This window comes from Crocodylus porosus, unplaced genomic scaffold (assembly GCF_001723895.1).
Source record: "Crocodylus porosus isolate Cpor-Errol unplaced genomic scaffold, CroPor_comp1, whole genome shotgun sequence".
In the NCBI taxonomy this organism is placed as follows: domain Eukaryota; kingdom Metazoa; phylum Chordata; order Crocodylia; family Crocodylidae; genus Crocodylus; species Crocodylus porosus.
In genome coordinates, this window is record NW_017728886.1 from 124,838,364 (window position 1) to 124,857,169 (window position 18,806).

An 18,806-nucleotide genomic window follows, 5' to 3' on the forward strand; every position below is an offset into this window, starting at 1 on the left:
TGGGCAAGCTGTACAGTCAAATACTCAGGAAATCACAGGCATCACTGACGACAAGTGGTTTGTAAAAAGACAACAACAGGAATTTATTATAAAATAAGAATCAGGAAGCATAGGTTAACATACATAGATATAAACATAAACAAACAAAAGATGTTGTCAGAACAATAACCTGTTCTTACCCTGCATCTGAAATCCAAGAATTCAGTCTCCACCCAGCGTTGGGGGACTCTAGCATTTTCCTATACCCAGGAAAAACTGAAGACCATATTCTGCTCTCAAAATGGGCTTAAGTACAGTTTTTCATCTGGCTATTCACACATCTTGGATGTTTGTTTTTTTGCAGGGGGGGAGGTTGTGGGGGGCAGAGGAGACAACACAATGCATGCGTCTTTGTGCCCCCCTCAAAGGGGGCAAGGAATCAGAGCTGAAATCTTTCCTGATCTAATTAAGATTAGGAAACTATATGCATCCTTTCAGACATGGAAATGTTCCAATCCAATAAACTTTCTCTCTTCCTCCTATATATAGTTTGATTGGGTAGGTATTATTCTTACCAAAATGTAAATTCATCATTGTCTGGCAAAGCCTGGGTCTTGTGCCTTAGTGTACACCTTAGAGCAGTGGTTCTCAGCCTGTTTGCCATACTGGGCCATACTTGCTGCTCTCAATGTGTTATGTGGGCCACACCCACACAACTTACCTCCTGTGTATCCATTTAACAGGATGTCACATGGGCTGCAACAGTGTGCTGATCAGGCTGCATGTGTCCTCAGGTTGAGAACCACTGCCTTACAGCAAGGGAGTAAATGATTCAAATCAAATGCTAATTCTAAGCCATTACTGCTTGGTGTAGAGTCTTTTCTAGGTGTCAAAGAAATTCTTCAAAGTCATTATCATACTATGCAATCCTGGCCCTATTCTTTGGCATTCCTCAAAGTTAAGGATGACATCCATCAGTCTTGATGAGTTTGCAGGTGACTGAGGAGCCCAATTCTGCATGCACATGTTCCTTGGCAATGGGGGCATGTTGTTGCATGGGGGAGTGGGATTTGCAGCCCCAGGTTGGTCTCCTTCTCCTTCCTCTACCACCGCCATTCCATCTCAGTATCGAGCTGTTGGGTCTTGAAGTGGCATGACTTAGTGGACCAGGTGGTTCCACCCCAAATGGTCAGCAGCTTGCTCTTCCCAGCTGTTGGTGTTGATGCCTCTGTGCTTGAGGACAACCTTAAGTATGTCTTTGTACCATTTTCTTTGACTGCCCTTTGAACATTGGTCAATGGAAAGTTGGGAGAAGAGAATCTGACAAGGGAGCCAGTTCTCAGACACCTGGATTCAGTGGCCCATCCATCGGAGTTGATTCTCAAGAGCAAAGCTTTAATGATGGTGGATGCAGCTTTACGGAGGATGCTCACACTGGTCTGGTGGTTATAGCATATTATAACTACATTATACATATTATATACATTACAACTGCTATTATAACACACAAGAACTACATTTTATATCTACCACCACAATGCACAGAAGCATAAAGAAGATAAGGATAAATTAAAGTTGATCATACTTTACATAGAGACTACACATGCCATATTAATGAAACAAATTTAAAAAGTCATGTGAAACACCCCATAAATCTCTTATGTTTGTGACAGTTATAATATAGACTTTATTACACAATAATTTTATAATTAAATATGATCATGATATATTACGCAATATTATCAACAATGGTAGAATGTATTGTATTATTATAATTAAGTATATAATTATATGTCTTATTCAAAATAAAAGCAACTAAAAAGCCTCATACATTTTCTGGACTGTTATGGCTATAACAGCAATCTAACCCCACTGAACAAAAACTTGAAAATAAAGGCTACTACCTCATTGCAATGAAATAAATTATTCTGCCAATCAGTTCCTGTACAGTGGCAAAACCCTCCATTTTGGGGGTGGGCAAGGAACAAATTGCTATTGAGAAGGAAACAAGAGCCATTTGGTCAATCAATATAAAAGAAGTACAGTGGAGGCAGAGAAAGACAAGAAAAGAAAGCAAGAAGAGCTAGAATGCTGTCCTTGTAAGAAGTCTGATGACTTGTAGTCCCACACCTAGATATAGAACTAAAATCCTGAATTTAGCTACTCAGTTTGAGAATGCTAACAGCTGAGCAGATATAAAAATAGATCATTTGTGTGTATTCTGAAAATACCATTTTTAACTTATATGTTCCAAGAATGGTTTTATTTTAGTAAATTGGAAGACAGAACTTTGCTCTTGCATGTGTTATCTGGTTTAGAAGAAACAATTTCCAATTAGAAAATCACCAATCCATGAATAAACTCAGAAATGCACAAAAAATAAAGAAAAAAGAAAAAATGATTTTTGCATCACCATCAGCATCTGAAATATTCAATTTGTGAATGGGAAAATTGCTCATTTTAAAAAGTTGCTCTTTTGAACAGCTGAGCCATATTTACTGCTGCTCAAATGGGCACCAATCCACTGATTTCAGTGGAACAGCATCCATTTTCACCATCTGTAAATTTGATCTCATGTGAAAGAACAAAAATGAATTAAAAATTGACACATGAGAAAAGCTTGCTCTATTTTTCTGTTTGTTGCATGCATTCAAGTAATTGTAAAAGTTTGACAATACAGCCTGAAAAGTTTTTGACATAATTGATGAACTCCTGAATTCATTCAATTTGGGAATAGCCCAAAGAGTACTATTCTTAAGTTAGAGTGTACACAAGGACAACAGATATTATTCCTTTCCTACAGATATTAGAAACAACAGGAAGTATAAACTAGGTGGTATATTAAGCATACTACAGCATATGCCACATATTGACTATGCGGTGTTAGATCCTTCATGCTGCCTCCTATCAGTGCTGACTTATGAAATGACATTTTTTAGATATTGTTCTACAACATTTAAAATGCATCGTGCCAGAAGTGAGCAGAAACACTAAACAGAATCAGTGGCTTGAAAAGCCAATGTGTTGCATACACTTCACTTGAAATAAGGTAATGGTGAAATAAGCCAAAAAGCCTTGTACTCCATGCTATCTTCATTTCACCTCTTCTTCAAATTCAGTACAAACTTCTACTTTTACAATATATTTGTATTTTTAATTTCATGTTATATTTAGTGATATAACCAAGGTATTTCTCTACGTGTGAAATCCTAGAAATTATGAACATAAGACTGAAAGAGACCTCCAGGCTCAGCGAGTCCAGTTCCCTTTTGTTATAGGAAACCCTAATCTTATTTATAATCCTTCTCACCAAAATATCAAGCTCAATTTTAAAATTGTTAGGCATTTTGTTGCAACCAGGCCTAGCGGGAGACTGTTCTAATAGCTCACTGCCCTTAAACACCTCCTTCTAATTTTTAACCTAGATTTATTCATAGCCATTTTTCCTTTTGCCAGCACTGTCTTTTAGCTTAAATAGCACTTTGCCTCCTTCAATGCTTACTCCATCATATATCAGAGAGAGCAATCATGAAACCTTACAGCCTCTGTTTTTGTAAAAGAACTATATGCAGTTTTAATCCCCATTTGCTTGGAAAGATCTTCTCTCTTTTGAATTCTTCTTTCTTGAGCTTGGGTGATCAGACCTGTACTAGTCATTTCAGATAAGATCCCTTAAAAGCCTTAATGAACCCTCAGTTTAAAGCAGGAATTCATACTGATCTCTAAGCTGGTACTTTGTATTACACAATTACATTCTGTTTCTACTAATCCAATCCTCAAAGCCATCTGATTCTTCTTTTATGATATCATAGTCCTATTCTATATTGCTGATATCATGAGCAAATTTAGTCAGGACACTCCAACTTTCCCTTCCAACATCATCAATGAAAATACTAACCAAGATAAACACCAAGACTGATCTTTCAGAAACTTAACCAGTAATAACTTCTTCAGTTCAATGATGCCCTATGTCACTTCTTCTTTAGCCATTTCCCTATTCACTTTAAAACTTTTCTACTGGTCCCTATTTTATTCATCTTAACTATAATCTCCTTTGTGACTCTTTTGGATCAAATGCTTTACTGAAATTGAATGAGAATGAGGAGATCACATTTCCCTTGTCTAGAAAAATCAGCTATATTATCCAAGAAAGTTATCTGCTTGGTTTGACACAATACACCTTTGGCAAACCCATGTTGTATTTTATCCCATTTTCCATTTAGCACTGTCTCTTTAATGATTGTTTCCTTCAAAATTTGTTCTAAAGCTCTGTATGCTATTGAGGTCAGACTAACAGGCGTGTATTTGCCATAATCAATTCTTTCCCTTACTTAAATACAGATAAGTCATAAATATTAAAATGGCTTCTGGTATTTTCTTTGATGAAGGATTTATGTATTTTATGAGCCATACTTGAACCACTGTCACAAGAAATTTGGGGCATCAATATGAAGATATCAAAGCAACTTAATATTGTTTAATTTTGACTCTAAGGAAGAGATCAAACTGTTGGACTGGCATCTGGATGCTGTTTTCCAGTCAAAAGAACGCACCAGTTGCCTTATTAACATTACGCACCTTATGCAAACTTTCTAAAATACAACCATTACACACACATTTGAATGAAACTACAGTTATATAGTATGTTCCGTCTTCTGTGAGCTTTGAATATTAAAGCTATTATAAAAATACCGGCAAAGTTGCTTTTACAGACAAAACATTGAGTGGAGTGGAACACCCTTTTATTGCTACATTTTTCATGACTGAAACTTTCAAATGTGTATCCATAAAAAAGTTAATTTCTTTTCTTTCCTGAAGAAGGTTCCCGTACAAAGGCCTACTGAAATCCCAGTTTTCCATAGTTCAGTTCCAAAATGGCCTGAAAGTAATTTGTATCCAGAGATTTATGTTATCAGTTAAAGATGACATATCACCAATATTTTGTTTAGGAAGTAGTTTTAACTTTTACATTGCCATTTCTAATGTCCAAACAAGACACAGTGACATTGATGATACTGAGTAATTGGCTTGATTTCCAGATGGATTAGCAGATGCAGGTTCCACAGGCTTCATTTAGGCTAGGGACACAAGTTACATACAAACTAGTTTAAGTGATCATAACCTGGTTTAAACCCGTAACAGAAGAAGTTCAGGGCACATAAATCAGTTTCAAAATGGCCAAAACTAATTTAAGATACACCCGGCTGAATGTAGTATCAGACTTAACTGATTTAGATCAAACCAGTTTATACAATGTCTATCCCAGACCCCCTCCTGGTTTAAATTAAACTAGGGTCCCCCAATATCCTAGCATGCTCTGCAGCGCTGGGCTGGGCTGTGCTTCCTGCTCCAGAGAGCAGGGCTGGCCCCACCCCTTTCTTTCTCGCAGGGGTGGAGGTGTGGCCAGACACCAGCTGGCATGACCCCTGAAGTGAAGGGAGTAGGGAAGGGGTTTTTGCCCCACTCCCCTCTACTACCAAGGGACCAAAGCTGAGGTCTGCCTTCTGCCTACTCTGCCTGGCCGGTGCAATGAACAGCCCCTGTGGGGGGTGGACAGGTGAAAAGTAGCTGGAGCTGAAGCCAGAGCCCCACGTATGGTGGTGGCGGTGGTGGCAGCAGCAGCAGCAGCTGGGGGTGATGGAGGCAGAAGAGCCCTGCCAGCACATAGCCTTTGGTGCAGTTGCAGCTGGCAGGTGCCGCACAGGTTAGGGGCCTGGTGGGGACTTCTAGGCTCCGGGCCCACTGACACCTCTGAGCCAGCCTGGGCAGCCCACTGCTTGGCCAGCCACTGCCCATGCTCTCCAGTTTAAGCCAAGGGTCTGGCCCCTGTGCATCCATCCTTAGCAGTGCCTGCAGGCCAGCCCAGTTCAGCCTCACTCAGCCCCCGACAGATAGCAGGGCCATGTCAGTCAACTCTGTCTAGGCCTCCCCACTGTGCGAGCAGGGGGGAAAGCCGGACAGACTGTCTGGGGTCCCCATGTCTGAGAGGGCAGACAGGGGAGTTTAATCCCTCTCCGCAACCTTTCACTTGAGGCGCTGCCTGGCCAGTGTCTGGCCCTGGGGACAAGCCTGGAAAGGGCTGCTTTCCCCCTTCCCCTCTAGGCAAAGCCTGGCTGGGGTCCCTGCAGGCCAGGGTAGGGGTTTAAACCCCTCCACAGTCATATTCGGTTGCCTCCAGGGCCTGGCAATACCCCCAGGTCAGCTTCCCTCCAGCCTTGCAGCTGCTAATGAAGGAAAAGTAGAGCTCACTTTAGTGGCCCCCAGCTTCTAGCCTGAGCCACTGCAGGCATGTGCCTGCATTTCCTGAACTAAAGGTGAATGTTTGTTCACTTGCAAATCAGTTCAATATACACAGGTTAGACTAACCTGCAAAGACTGAATCAATCCAGGCTTGGGTTTTTTGAATGTCTGTCCCTAGCCTTAAGAGTCTTGTACTCTTAAGTACTTCAAATAAAATCTAACCCAATTCTAATACTCCAAGCACATCAGCTATGGTAAAAAAAGATGAGTTAGCCTTACAAAGAAACAACACAGCTTTAAAATCAAAATAATCAATATGGCATTGCATTTTAGGCATCTCTTATAAGCAGTAATCAAATCAGAGGAAAGTATTGCTTGTAAGTCATTTATCCATGTCTTGTTGGAAATAGCATTACTTAACATCATCTGCCATGACCTCAAGTTCCCACAGACTGTAACTCAAAGAGTAGTGCATCATATTTGTTGGGAAAAGTTCCCTACTGACAAATCACAGATAATACCACTTACTAAGGCAATTTTACTTTTCTGTTCATCATGAGGTGCCAATGCGAAAACTGTGACCTCTTAACACAGAAAGAGGTACCTGTGGCAGAACACTTCAACCTCCCTGGACACTTCATCACTGACCTCAGGATTGCTGTTCTCAGGTAGAATTTTTTTTTAAAAACAGTTTGAACGGGAAATCACAGAACAAGAAATCACCCACACATAGAACTGTGTTTAAACAGGGTGATTCATTACCTAGATTATCTTTTGTAACCTCTTTGCTCATCTGTCCTAGCATTTTCCCCTCTCCCCAACCCCACTATTCTCTCCCCTCCAGCCCAGCATTTGTCTTTTGTATTCTAATTTCTCTTTACTATTTAAACTCTGATTTCTGCATGTCCTTTCACAGCATCTGATGAAGTGAGCTTCAGCCCACAAAACCTTGTGTACTTGCTCATTCACACTCACTCACTCTCCCTCCCTATTGTTTAGTCTATAAAACTTGATGCATCTACCCTGCCTTCTCCCTAACACAACCACAACATCTTTCTAGGTGATAACTGGAAACACTTAAAACTGTTGATATTTACATACTTTATATTGTACTGCATTTTAGAATACTTTAAATTGACCAGCTAGGGAATATATGCTATATGCTTAAATTAAACATCAAAAGGTGGGGGGGGGAGGGGAATGATTAGTGATAGTGTGGACTAAAAAAAAAAAACAAAAAACCTTTTGGAATAATAAAACAAAACAAAACCTATGCCATGTTAAACACAGTTGTTACTAAGATGTACCTGGCACAGGATTCTATCCTAAAGGGAACAGAGATGTTCATTTATTACAAACACATCAATATCTTTTCTGCTTAGGAAAACTGAACACAAAGCTGAGTCAGAAGCAGTTGCCAGAGAACAAGGGACTATTTTCCCAGTGACTCAATGAGGAAGCAAAGGACAAGTCTCAAGATTTGAAACTGGATTTTTCCTGAGGCAGTTCTCTTTAAACTGGATGGGTAATAAAACCATATTTAAAGAGTGTGTTTATCACCGTCATGCTCTCTCACCAGATGTTTGAAGATTTTTTGTTATTGTTTTTTCTTTGAGGTTTTAAATGGACCAAAATCAAGCAAATCAATTTCCTTGCATTACTAAGAGATTTCAGCTTAGGATCAAACTAAACATTAAGGACCGAGACATAATCAGGATTCTCAGATAGTTCTTATTGCAAAATGTAGGACTAGGGGAAGCTGGTATTAGGGTGAAGCTACATGTTGCACTTAGATAATATAAAATCTGTGGAATCTTGAGCAGTATTACAGTTAGAACGTGCTGTGAGCAGTTGCATGTCAAGAGCTAATACTGTTTCTTGCCTGCAAAGCTCTGACTTGCCACTAGAGGGCTGGCAAGCAGGGACATGGCTAAGAGCAAGGACACCTAGGCTCCATCCCTGCTTTGCGTGGGGGAGGGGTCCTGGAGGCAGTGCATCCTGGGATGCTGAAGGACTGCAAAATGCTTGTTTTATTTCTGTGGAGCAGACTGAAATTACCCTTAACATTAGCTGGGTAGTGTGGCTCAGAGTTAACTCTTGTCCGAGTGACATATCTGAGACACTCAAATGGCACTTAGCATGAATTAATGAGCTTTAGAGGTGGACACTCAGGGCACTTTTACATATGCTCTGGGGGTGGGGGGCACTTTAATTAATAGTGGCTCTCCAAGCGTCTTTAATTAGAGCGGCTCTAATAAAAGCACTGCTGCATCTCGTGTATCAGAATCCCCACACTTAAGTTGAACAAGCTTCAGTTCAAGCACCCGTCACCATGTTTAAGCATGGGGACACTTATACATGAGACACAGGAGGCTGCTGGAGTGCAGCAAGTGCCACACTGCAGCAGACTCAATTAATCAGGTCTGCTCTGATGCACTGGAATTCCAGTTACAGCCTTCACGCTCTTTTAAGTGCCCTCCGTATGGTCTAAGTGTAACGTCTCACTTCACCCTTAGAGAAGGTGATTGGACCCATCCATACATGTATTCAAAGAATATCCCACTGCTGATGAAGGACAGGACTGAGGGGTTATAGTAAAGTCAGAAAAAAATTAAAATAGATGTGGCAAGTCATTTCCTACTTCTGGAAGTTCTTCTGTTCAGAATCTGAAGTGAATTTTGAAAGGACTAAGTGCCCTGAAAATACTTTACTGGTAAAACACACATGAATGGCTACTTTTTGGCTCTGCTTTCAGCACTGCTTCAAAATATTAGAGGATAGTTGCAGGAAAGAATATCTGACAATAAAATGCAGCACCTACTATTCCTTCTTTTGAACAGTCCTGCTTTTAGTACTTTTCACAGGAAAAATTCGGACCAGTGTAAGTACTGATGCAGAAGCTCTTAAAAATGACTGATTTAATTTATTGTTAATCTATTCCATTCTTCTCAAGAGAGCACGTTAACATAAATAATTATGAATGGATGTTGAGAGGAGCTAGAAATACCTTTTTCTGTTTGTTTCTGCTGTAGGATTAGCAATTTTCAGACATGGTAAGAGAAAAATAACCAACATGACTCTGTCTTTGTAAGACGCATCAAAATAAAAAAAATCAAAAAATCCTGACATTTAATTATCACTGAAGAAGTCAGGAATTACACTGCATTTCTGATGCAGTATATAATGTATCTAACACACTAGTGTTCTAGGTAGACACATGATGATTACTTCAGATTATTAATAGATCCTGCTCTTTTCATCAGCAATTTACAATGATTATTTTCCTTTAATGATGGCATTTATCAATTTATATGCACTACATCTCATTGACTAATTGTGTATGGGTTTGTCCCAAGGGTGTGTCAGATTTTTCTGTTAATCAAGTTGAAGGAGAAAATTGGATAACTGAACTACAAAGCATTGATCCTAATTGGATCAGACCTAGGAACCTTCTAAAGCAAACTCTTGTAATGTTTGTGACACATAGTAGCCTTATATACTGATCGTCAGAGATTTCATAATACAATAATTCTTCCCAATGGGTGCTGTTTAAATGCTGGTATTTGTTTATTCTTAGAAACGATTCCAAGAGTCATGGTTTAATGCTTACAATTTATATTTTTTTTAACAAATCCCATCAAATCTTCTCAATACCCAATGCTACATAAAAATGTAAAAAAAAACCATTACATGAATTTGCTCTCAAATTTGCTTTATATTGTGGTTAGCTATTATTCAGGAATTCAAGACCTCAGTGATGTTTTCAAACTCTTGGCTTTGGCAGGTTATGTCACACTACTATCAACTGCTAAAAGCACAGATGCCTACGAACAACAACAAAAAAAACCTTATCCTAAAAGAATGTACTCACATCATTGTTTTTGATGGAGTAATTACTGGATTTAAATTAATTATATAATTCCATTTATTTATGAAATCCTACCAGAAATTCAGCTACCATCCATAGCAATAACAAGATACCTTTCATAATGTCCAGAGACTAGTACCTATGATAGTAGCAATGAAGTATCTGTTGTAGCTGCAATACTTATGTTAGCCATTACTGAGAAAGGCACATTAATAGTTAATACTGATATTTGGATCTTCTGTTATTTATGAATATGATGGCAAGTTTTCCAAACCCACAAAAAATACCCAGTTTGTCTGTGAATATCAGATAGCCAAAACTGGTTTATAATATTTCTAATTAAACCCACACACACACTTAGTATTTCACATTGCTTTTAAATGAGATCATTTAAATGAACCCATTTTTTCAGAAGCTAAATTATGCAGAATGGTTTTCTGAATTAATAGCATCATAAGCAGATTAAAAACAGAGTTGACCACCCAAACTCAGGATTTCCAGTTTGTCAGAAGTTTCAAAATACATTTTTTGGTTTACATTGTTTTTTGGGGGGGAGCGGCAGAGTATTCATTTTTTTATAAACCAAAAAAACCTTCTAGAAACCCTAGCACACGGAGTTTCTGAAACAAAATAAGCTCCCCAGGACCCTGGGAACTAGAGACCAAGTATTCTTCCCAGTTTCAAGACCGTTAGCATGGCTGTTCTTTTTACTCAGCGGCTGCTGGGGTTCCCACATGCTACAGATCCTAAAGAGAAACCTAAGACCCCAAATGATTGCCAAGCTCTCTATAGCAGGAAGCCTGCAAGGCCTTAACCCCATGGTTTCTAGACCCTGAGAGCTCTTTGGCAGGGAGTCTACAAGCCCTGAGTGTAACCAGGGTTTCCATGCTCAAGCTGAGGCTTTCCAGGGGCTCTAAGCTCCAAGCCACATCTTGGACTGTTGGGGCTTTCAGATGCTCAGGGCTCCTATACACATGCACAGAGCCTTCTCCGACATACTGGAAATCCAGTGTGTTGGAGCAGACTCAATTAATCAAGTCTGGTGGAGCATGGAAACGGATGTGCTCTGGCAGCCTTCCACATCACATGTATCAGGGTCTCAGAATGTCTCCATGCTAAAAAAAAAAATTATGGTGAATAAAACACATTCAATGAGTTTTAGTTCAAAGCGCCTTATCACCATTTTTTCAGTGCAGGGACACTGATACATGTGATGCGTGAGCACTTAATTAGCGCGACTCGCTAACTAAAGCCATATCTTACAGCACATGTAAAAATCTCTTCAGTTCCACAGAATGAAGTGTGTTGGGCAGCTGGAAGTACTGACATGACAGAGCTGACCAAGAGCCATGGAATCTGAATTAATATTACTCCCATTACACCTCTTCACCTTGATGTAGACCCTACAAGCCTGAATAGATCCAGAATTTACTCCAAGGGGGAGGAAGCGCACTGCCCTTCAGACCATGGGGGGACTGGGTGAGGCATGGGTGGAACCTTCAGGCCAGCAGAAGACACCAGAAAGTCAGGCAGGAAGCAGACACAGGAGGAAACCCATTGACCACCACTACCACTGCCAGTGTCCCCAGCTGCCCCACAGCAACAGCAGCATTAAACTTGACCTAAGGTTGAGTCAGCTGGGGCTGTGTTGGTGGTGGAAGGCAGGTTCCTTCTTCCATTGCCTGCTCCTGGCCAGTGGGGGTCACCTGAGGAAGTGTGGCAGGGAGCAGGTGCAGGAAGAAGAAATCCACTGCTGCCAGTGCTGTCTCGTGCCAACTCTGGCACTCTGCATAGCTAAGGCGCATAGCTGAAATGGGGCAGGAGTGGCTCTGGGACTCCCCCTGCATTTGGATCAGCGGGGGACTGTGGCAGCTGCAGTGGAATGGGGTGTAACCACATTGCTGTACCCTCTCCTCCCCCACCCCCAGATCTGCCACTGCCTATGAGTCCTCCAAAAACAAAATGTATAGTTAAATAGTATTTCTTGATGTGATGGATTTCTAGGGTTGAATCTAAGATATTGAGAGAGAGAGAATTATGAACTATCACTTTACATTTAACTGGATCATAAAAAAAGGATATTTACACATAGCTCATCTGCCAATAGTATCAAAAAGACTTTAAAAACAGAACCTTGAAACACAGTGGTTCAATAGTTGAGATTTTGAGACAGACTGACAAATATGAAAATTGTACTGCTTCTCCTCTGCACTGGGGATCAAAGTCTTTTAACTGTTTTACAGATAAGACAGTCTTGCAGAGTACAGTAGTTTAAAAAAATATATTGTACTTGATTTTTGGCTTAGCAAGCAGCCAGAGTGGATACACTGTAAATTTAAAAGATTGAAAGCCAGTAGTCGTCTGAACCTCTTTGTCCATAATTGAGAATAATTATGATACCAGATTCTATGTAAGCTGCAGACACAAAGAGGGGAGGGGGGAAAGCTTTAAAAATATATAGTGTTCTTATGGTGGCAACATCTTGACTCACCTTTGCTGAATCTGCAACCTGCCTAGGGAATATACCACTGCTTATCAAAGCATGTTACCACAAAAACTTAGCATCTTCTGGGAACAAAACTCTTCATCTTTGCTTCCTGAATAATCCTGCTTTGCTAAAATTTATCCAGCTGAATTTCAGCAACATTATTTCATAAGCAGTACCTTACCTCTCCATTATACTTTGGAGGTGGATGAATGAATAGTTCAGTTTCTGCTAAAGAGTGATCTTAATGGCAGCAAAGTCTTCCCACTAGCACTGTCCTCCACAGGAAACACAAGGACAAAAAAAATTAAAATAGAAATCAAAGCCCAAATCAATTTCTGTAGAACAACATTTATAATCAAAGAGAGTTCATCTACTATTGGCAACTGAGAATGTTCTGCTCAGTACACTGCTTATGGAAAAATAATGTTTTCAAGATAATTAATGTTACTAAAAACCACAGATACATACATATACATGTACATACATGTATGCATCAGATGTATGTATCTAGCTGTATGCATTAGATAAGTCCTGAGCTGTGACCGACACATATAATGAATAAGGCGGCAGTTGTGTCATATATATGGCAAGGACTTATCTAAATCTGATCACAGAAACTGGTACTGTTCTGATGTGCTGCTATCACTATTATCATGTCTTCTAGGACATTGACTGGACTAGGCAAGTTAGAGACCTGTAATTTCTCAAAAACATTTTAGATGGAAAATCTCTCTTAACAGAGACTTCACCACTTCTAGGGGTTGCCAGTCTACAGCCTATAGGCCAGATCTGACCTACAAACAGTTTGGATCCCGCCTACAGTGGCTGGGAGTTGGCAGTATGCAGCGATGAGGATTAAAAAGAGGGGGCACCTCTATAGCTCTTCTGCCTGCTGTTTCCATTCATCCTGGTGCTCGCCTGTGCTACATCTCACCTATGCAACCCCTGCTGCTCCCCCAGCCCCACCTACTCTCTACCCTCGCCATTGAATTTGCCCTTTAATGAGGCCATTGGCCATAGGAATCTGGCCACTTGGTGGTGATGGTAAGCGGACTGTGGGGCTGTGGGAGAGGGACACTATAAGACAGTGAGAAAGCAGGGGGTGCTGGGGGAGCAGCAGTGGATAGGCAACCTGCAGCAGTGGCTGAGTTACAAGCAGTGCCCTGCTGCTCATAAAAGTTGCCCCCCTATGTCAGGGGAGAAACCCAAACTTGTGCAAAATCAAGCAAGGATGCAATCCTTGTTCCAAACTTCAAGGAAGGAAATGCCAGCGTTAAGGTTGCCCATGCAACCTCAGTTGAGACATTTTGTGCGTGATGTGATGCTGTCATTGGTTACATAATCGCATGATATTTTTCACCCTGTTCTGAGGATCAGTCATGGTTGCGTGCTGAAGGAGGCTTCTTGCACTAGTCTATTACCCTCATCCTTTCCTCTACACATCACTAGTGGAGGAACCATTGAGATCACAGACATGATAGGTTCCCTGTTCTCAGTTCCAGTACCTGGTCCCATCCTCACCCAGATAAACTAAAAACAGCCATTACAGGGAAGGGAAGTTTCACTACAGTGGACTCATGGACCTGCTCACTTGTTCTGTCAGGATGGTATGTACACATCAGTATTGCACATGGAGCTGTGAGTATAGGCTGCATGCTCATTCACTCTCTGGGGACAGTGCACATGCAGCCTGGTCATCACTGGAAGCTGAGTGGGGATGCAGCATGCAAAGTGAAGATGGAGTTTTGGATATAACTAGCTGTTACAGTCTAGCAGCTCTCTGTCAAGCATGTTCAAAGTGCACTTTTTCAAAGGTTTATAATGTTACCAAATTTGGACCAATTTTAATGAGGCTGACCAAAGGCACAGCCCTGACATTCCTTTGCCACATGCTAAGTCCCTGCTCTATGGAGGGATGGGGGTTGTGTAGGTAAAGCTTCTCAAAAAATCAGCAAGCTTTTTGGTTTGGTTTATTTTTTAAGAAGGTGTGACAGGGAGCCAGAGGCTCCTGTCACTTAAAGGAGAGCATGCAGCATGACAAATCTGCTGCATGGGACTGAAGCAGAGGAGTGCACGCTGGCTATTAGGCAAAGGGGAAACTCCTGTGTGTGGCTGGCGAGCCACATGACCCAAAGAGGTAGGACTTAGAGACATGTAAACCCAGGGCTGGGGACAAATTGGGCAGTCTGGCCCTGCAGAGTGAGGAATTCCTGGGGGAGATGGCCACATGAGACAAAACAGCAGGTACCCAAGCTACCAGACAGAGCTTGAAGGAGAAATCTAGGGGAGAAAGCACAGGTTCTGGTGTGGCATTGTAAAGGAGAACTTTAATTTAGAAGCTTGGCCCCAATGTGTTTTTGTTACCTTTCAGTTTAATACCACATCATAAAAGAAAGGCTGTGAGACCCACAGCCCAAGAGGGCAAGACCAGAGGGACAAGGGGCCTAGAGACCAAGAGGGAAAGATCAGGGTGGGGGCACAGAAGGCAAGATCTGGGGCAGTGGACCTCAGGGGGCACAGCCAGAATAAGAGAGCTAAGGCCAGAAAGCCAAAGCCCAGACAAAAATTTGAGGCCTATGTGCTGCATTGGGGGTCAAGGAGCTCCCCTCCAAATCAATACTGAGTGATGCCCAGCAAGGCATGAGCATGGGCAATGCTAGGGGGCAAATTTAATGCCCCTAAAGTGATTTAGTGCCCGAGGGCAAGACTGGTGCCAATCAGGAATACGGAGCACAAGACAGTTGAGGGACTGAGACATTCTGTGATCCTGGGCCAGCCCCCCACAATACTATACATTTCATCAAGGTATGGCAGGAGAGTTAGAAAAGGGAAGGTACCCTAAGGAGCCAGAGTACAGAAGGAGTTGCTTCGCCACAAGGGGGTATCATAGCTGTCCTCAGGACCAGTCATGCTACACATGGGTGAAAACTACAGTAATTTTCCCCCAGTCTCTTTCAGAAACAGCTAAATCTTTTGTGATGATTTCTTTCCAAAAGCAGCCAGCACAGAAAATTTCAGCCTGAGAGCTAAAGTCTGACACAATAAAGAACAATAGAAAACTCCATCTTATAATGTGCAACTCCCACATTGCAGCCTATGATGCTGCAACAAATATTTCTTTGGTCAGGGCCCGATTCTGATCCTGTGTACAGTATCACTTCCAGGATTTTCCTGAGGATTGTCACCACCTTGCTGAATTTGGGCTCAGTAGGCCTACCACTGCCTCTTCAAATATCAAGTTAGTTTTGCTGGCCAAAGACCATTCAGGCAGTGAGGCATTAATCATGAAATTTACCAAACAAATTCTGCTGAAACTTGTCTCCAGACACTCCAAACTCAAGAGATGTAGAACAAGAAGATTTGACAAAAGCCACTTCGTAGATCAAGTCAATTTTAATTTGTCATGCATACACAAGAGCCTGCCCTCACAACATAATATTTCAATGATTCACAGACTGTCGATTACCACAGTGCAAACAGAGAGTGCAAAGGACTCTGACAGTCCAACTGAATGAGGCTACCTTGAACCTTTAGAAAGCAGCTGAACTACTTCTCTGGGAAAGCAGCTGCCCTGAAACAATGAACATATTTTGTAGAAACAGTAGTGACTCAAAAATGGGATAAATGATTCTAAAGGGCAAACTTGCCTTGTACTACACAAGCAATCTTCCACACCTCTCTCGGTCCCTGACTCTCCAGTTTTCTAGCACTAAAGCCAAGCCCTTGGGATATCTGAGAAACAAAATTGGGGATAAAATAAAGGTAATACGAAAACATTAATGACAGAGGTCAGAAAAGACTACTACATTTCCATTGCTCAAAGTTCATCACAAAGGAAAGCTGGACAAAGGTCATCCTTCAACACAGGACACATGACTTCCACAGTTCACCGTATATTTTATCAGTTCTGCATTTTACTGATGTCATTTCTTATTAATTGCTTCTAAATCTTTCACAGATTGGTAACATTTTGAAGTAAACAATCTATGACGGGCACTCATATTAGCAGATATATGGTTAAAATAATGTCTTCCTGGTTACCTTTGTGTCTGGACATCAAGAGACAGAAATAGTACTGTTGAACAAACTTCAGCTTGGTAACTCTAGATCATAAGATAGCAGTAATAGGTGTGTTGCATGGAAAGTAGATTTCTCCATTGGCTACATGAAACACAGAACTACCAACAGAGTTAGAGAAGATGTTGAATGCACTGCGCTTGTCTACACATGCAATTAATGCAACTAAATAAAATCCAGCATAATGTGAGCTGAAGTAAATGAATCCAAGCGTTTAAGCGCAGTAATTTACTCTGTTGTCAGATAGTACCTGTGTCTGACAGGACAATCCAACAGTGCTGAAAATTAGTCTACACCAGCCCAATTGCCATGCATGTGTAGATGGTGACAGTTTACTGCAACGTAAATGAGTCTACTATGCAGTAAAGCACGTGTGTATATGTGCCCACTGAGATCTTCATTTAAATATTTTCAGGACGAAAGAGATCTCACTTTTGCACTTATATTAACCCCCCCCCACACACACAATTTAAAAATTGTAAAATCAGTTTGCAAAGTCATTGTTTAAAAATAATCTGCTTTCAAGCTGCTGTACAAAATTTCAACCCAGAGTCATTTCTTTTTGCTAACCACTTACATAGTAGAGTTTTAACATGTAAGTATAGACAAACCCATAATTATAACATTGGTTCTCTAGCCCTGACATAGTAATAATTATATATCAGCAGGATTTTTACAACACATCTTTAATCTTATTACAGTATTTGCCTAAATAAATACTGTAAGAAGTACTGCACTGATTTTCCATTTTGTTTTCTCTGTCTTCAACAGAGATTCTAAAACAACCAGACACTAACATCTCTGTTATCTCATTAAGAAAACACAACATTTTTAAGACATTAGTATATGGTCAAATTTAATGTCCAAAAAGGCCTGGTTCACCGTAAAAAATATGCATGAATGATAAACCATATTTGTTATCTTTTCAGCTGCAGACAGAAATTATACATAAGCTGTGTCGCATCCCTAATGCCGGCGCACCTTTGACCTGCGAGCCTGGGTCGGCACGACTGACTTGGCGCGAGGAGGGGGATTTATAACCACACGGGTGGGTGATAACGGTGAGCAGGAGTCAGAGGATTTAAACACAGCGTATGGTTACACAAAAGGTTTATTTCCCTTACGCTACTGATGTGCTGCAGCGTAGGCAGAGGAATTGATTTATTCAGTTACAGCATGCAGATATCATATTACCCAGCATTTACAGGGTGGGTAAGAGAGTTACTTGTTACAGATTCCGAGTGATTCATACAAGCCGTTGCAGTCTGCAGATTACCGAGAGTTCTTGATAAGAAAGATTACGACAGAGATAGAGAGATAGATGGGCCGGGAAGACGGAGATACGCCAGAAAGATACGTAGGTGGAGAGATAATATTTGTGCACGATCTGTTCTTCTTGAGTGTATACACAGTTCTCCGCCTTGAGCAGAAGTTCTTTCAAAGTTATACTTGGGAAAAGTGACCAATTACTATACGCCAGGCATGAATAATTAATGAGTTGGCACTTGTGCTTTTTTTGTTTGCTCAAATTTCAGAAAAAGGAGGGTTATTTTCACTTGGGTGGTACTTGTCCTGTTTGGTCACAGGATGGCGTGCATAGTATATTATTTAATTTTACAACTTCACTAAAGTAGTTTCATTTTTATCTGGTCACCATGGGTACCGATATCTTTTTTTGATGTCACGGTACCAAGCTGCAATTTGTTCAAGGTTAGCGTCTCTCTCTCATGTGGGAACTTAAGTGATTTGAAATGAGGTACAGACAGGGGTGTGTATATGCAGCACTGTTAATACAGAGGGATAAATTACAATTACAGAGTTTGTTATGTTAGCTTCTGACCTTTTGCCATCGGCATCTGAAATCAAAGACTTTGATCTTTGACAAGCTGGTATAAGTGATTTGAAATCAGTTCTAATCTATAACAACAGAAGTTCAATGCACATAAACGGCTTTCAAAATGGCTGAAACCGATTTAAAATAAACCTGGACGGATGTACTATCAGACTTAACTGATTTAGGTTAAATCAGTTTATTGAACTTCTGTCCCAGATCCCCTCCAGATTCAAGTTATCTCATAGTCTCCAAGCATCCCAGAATGTTTTGCACCTCCCCTGCAAACCCCTCCTCACAATGTCGGCAGAAGCTGCCCTGGC

At 40.9% G+C, this 18,806-nt stretch overlaps 1 protein-coding gene and 1 long non-coding RNA gene across 7 annotated transcripts in view; both read right to left on the reverse strand.

The window, feature by feature from the left end:
* The window catches only part of CTNND2 (catenin delta 2), a 936,097-nt gene that overhangs the window by 665,469 nt on the left and 251,822 nt on the right, over positions 1 to 18,806 (reverse strand). The gene's annotated exons all lie outside the window — the stretch shown is intronic.
* On the reverse strand, positions 550 to 14,836 carry LOC109314461. Its single transcript, XR_002102295.1, has 3 exons — positions 14,824 to 14,836; positions 5,391 to 5,405; positions 550 to 695 (listed from the first exon to the last, which is right to left on the reverse strand). It is a non-coding gene; the product is annotated as an uncharacterized LOC109314461 (long non-coding RNA).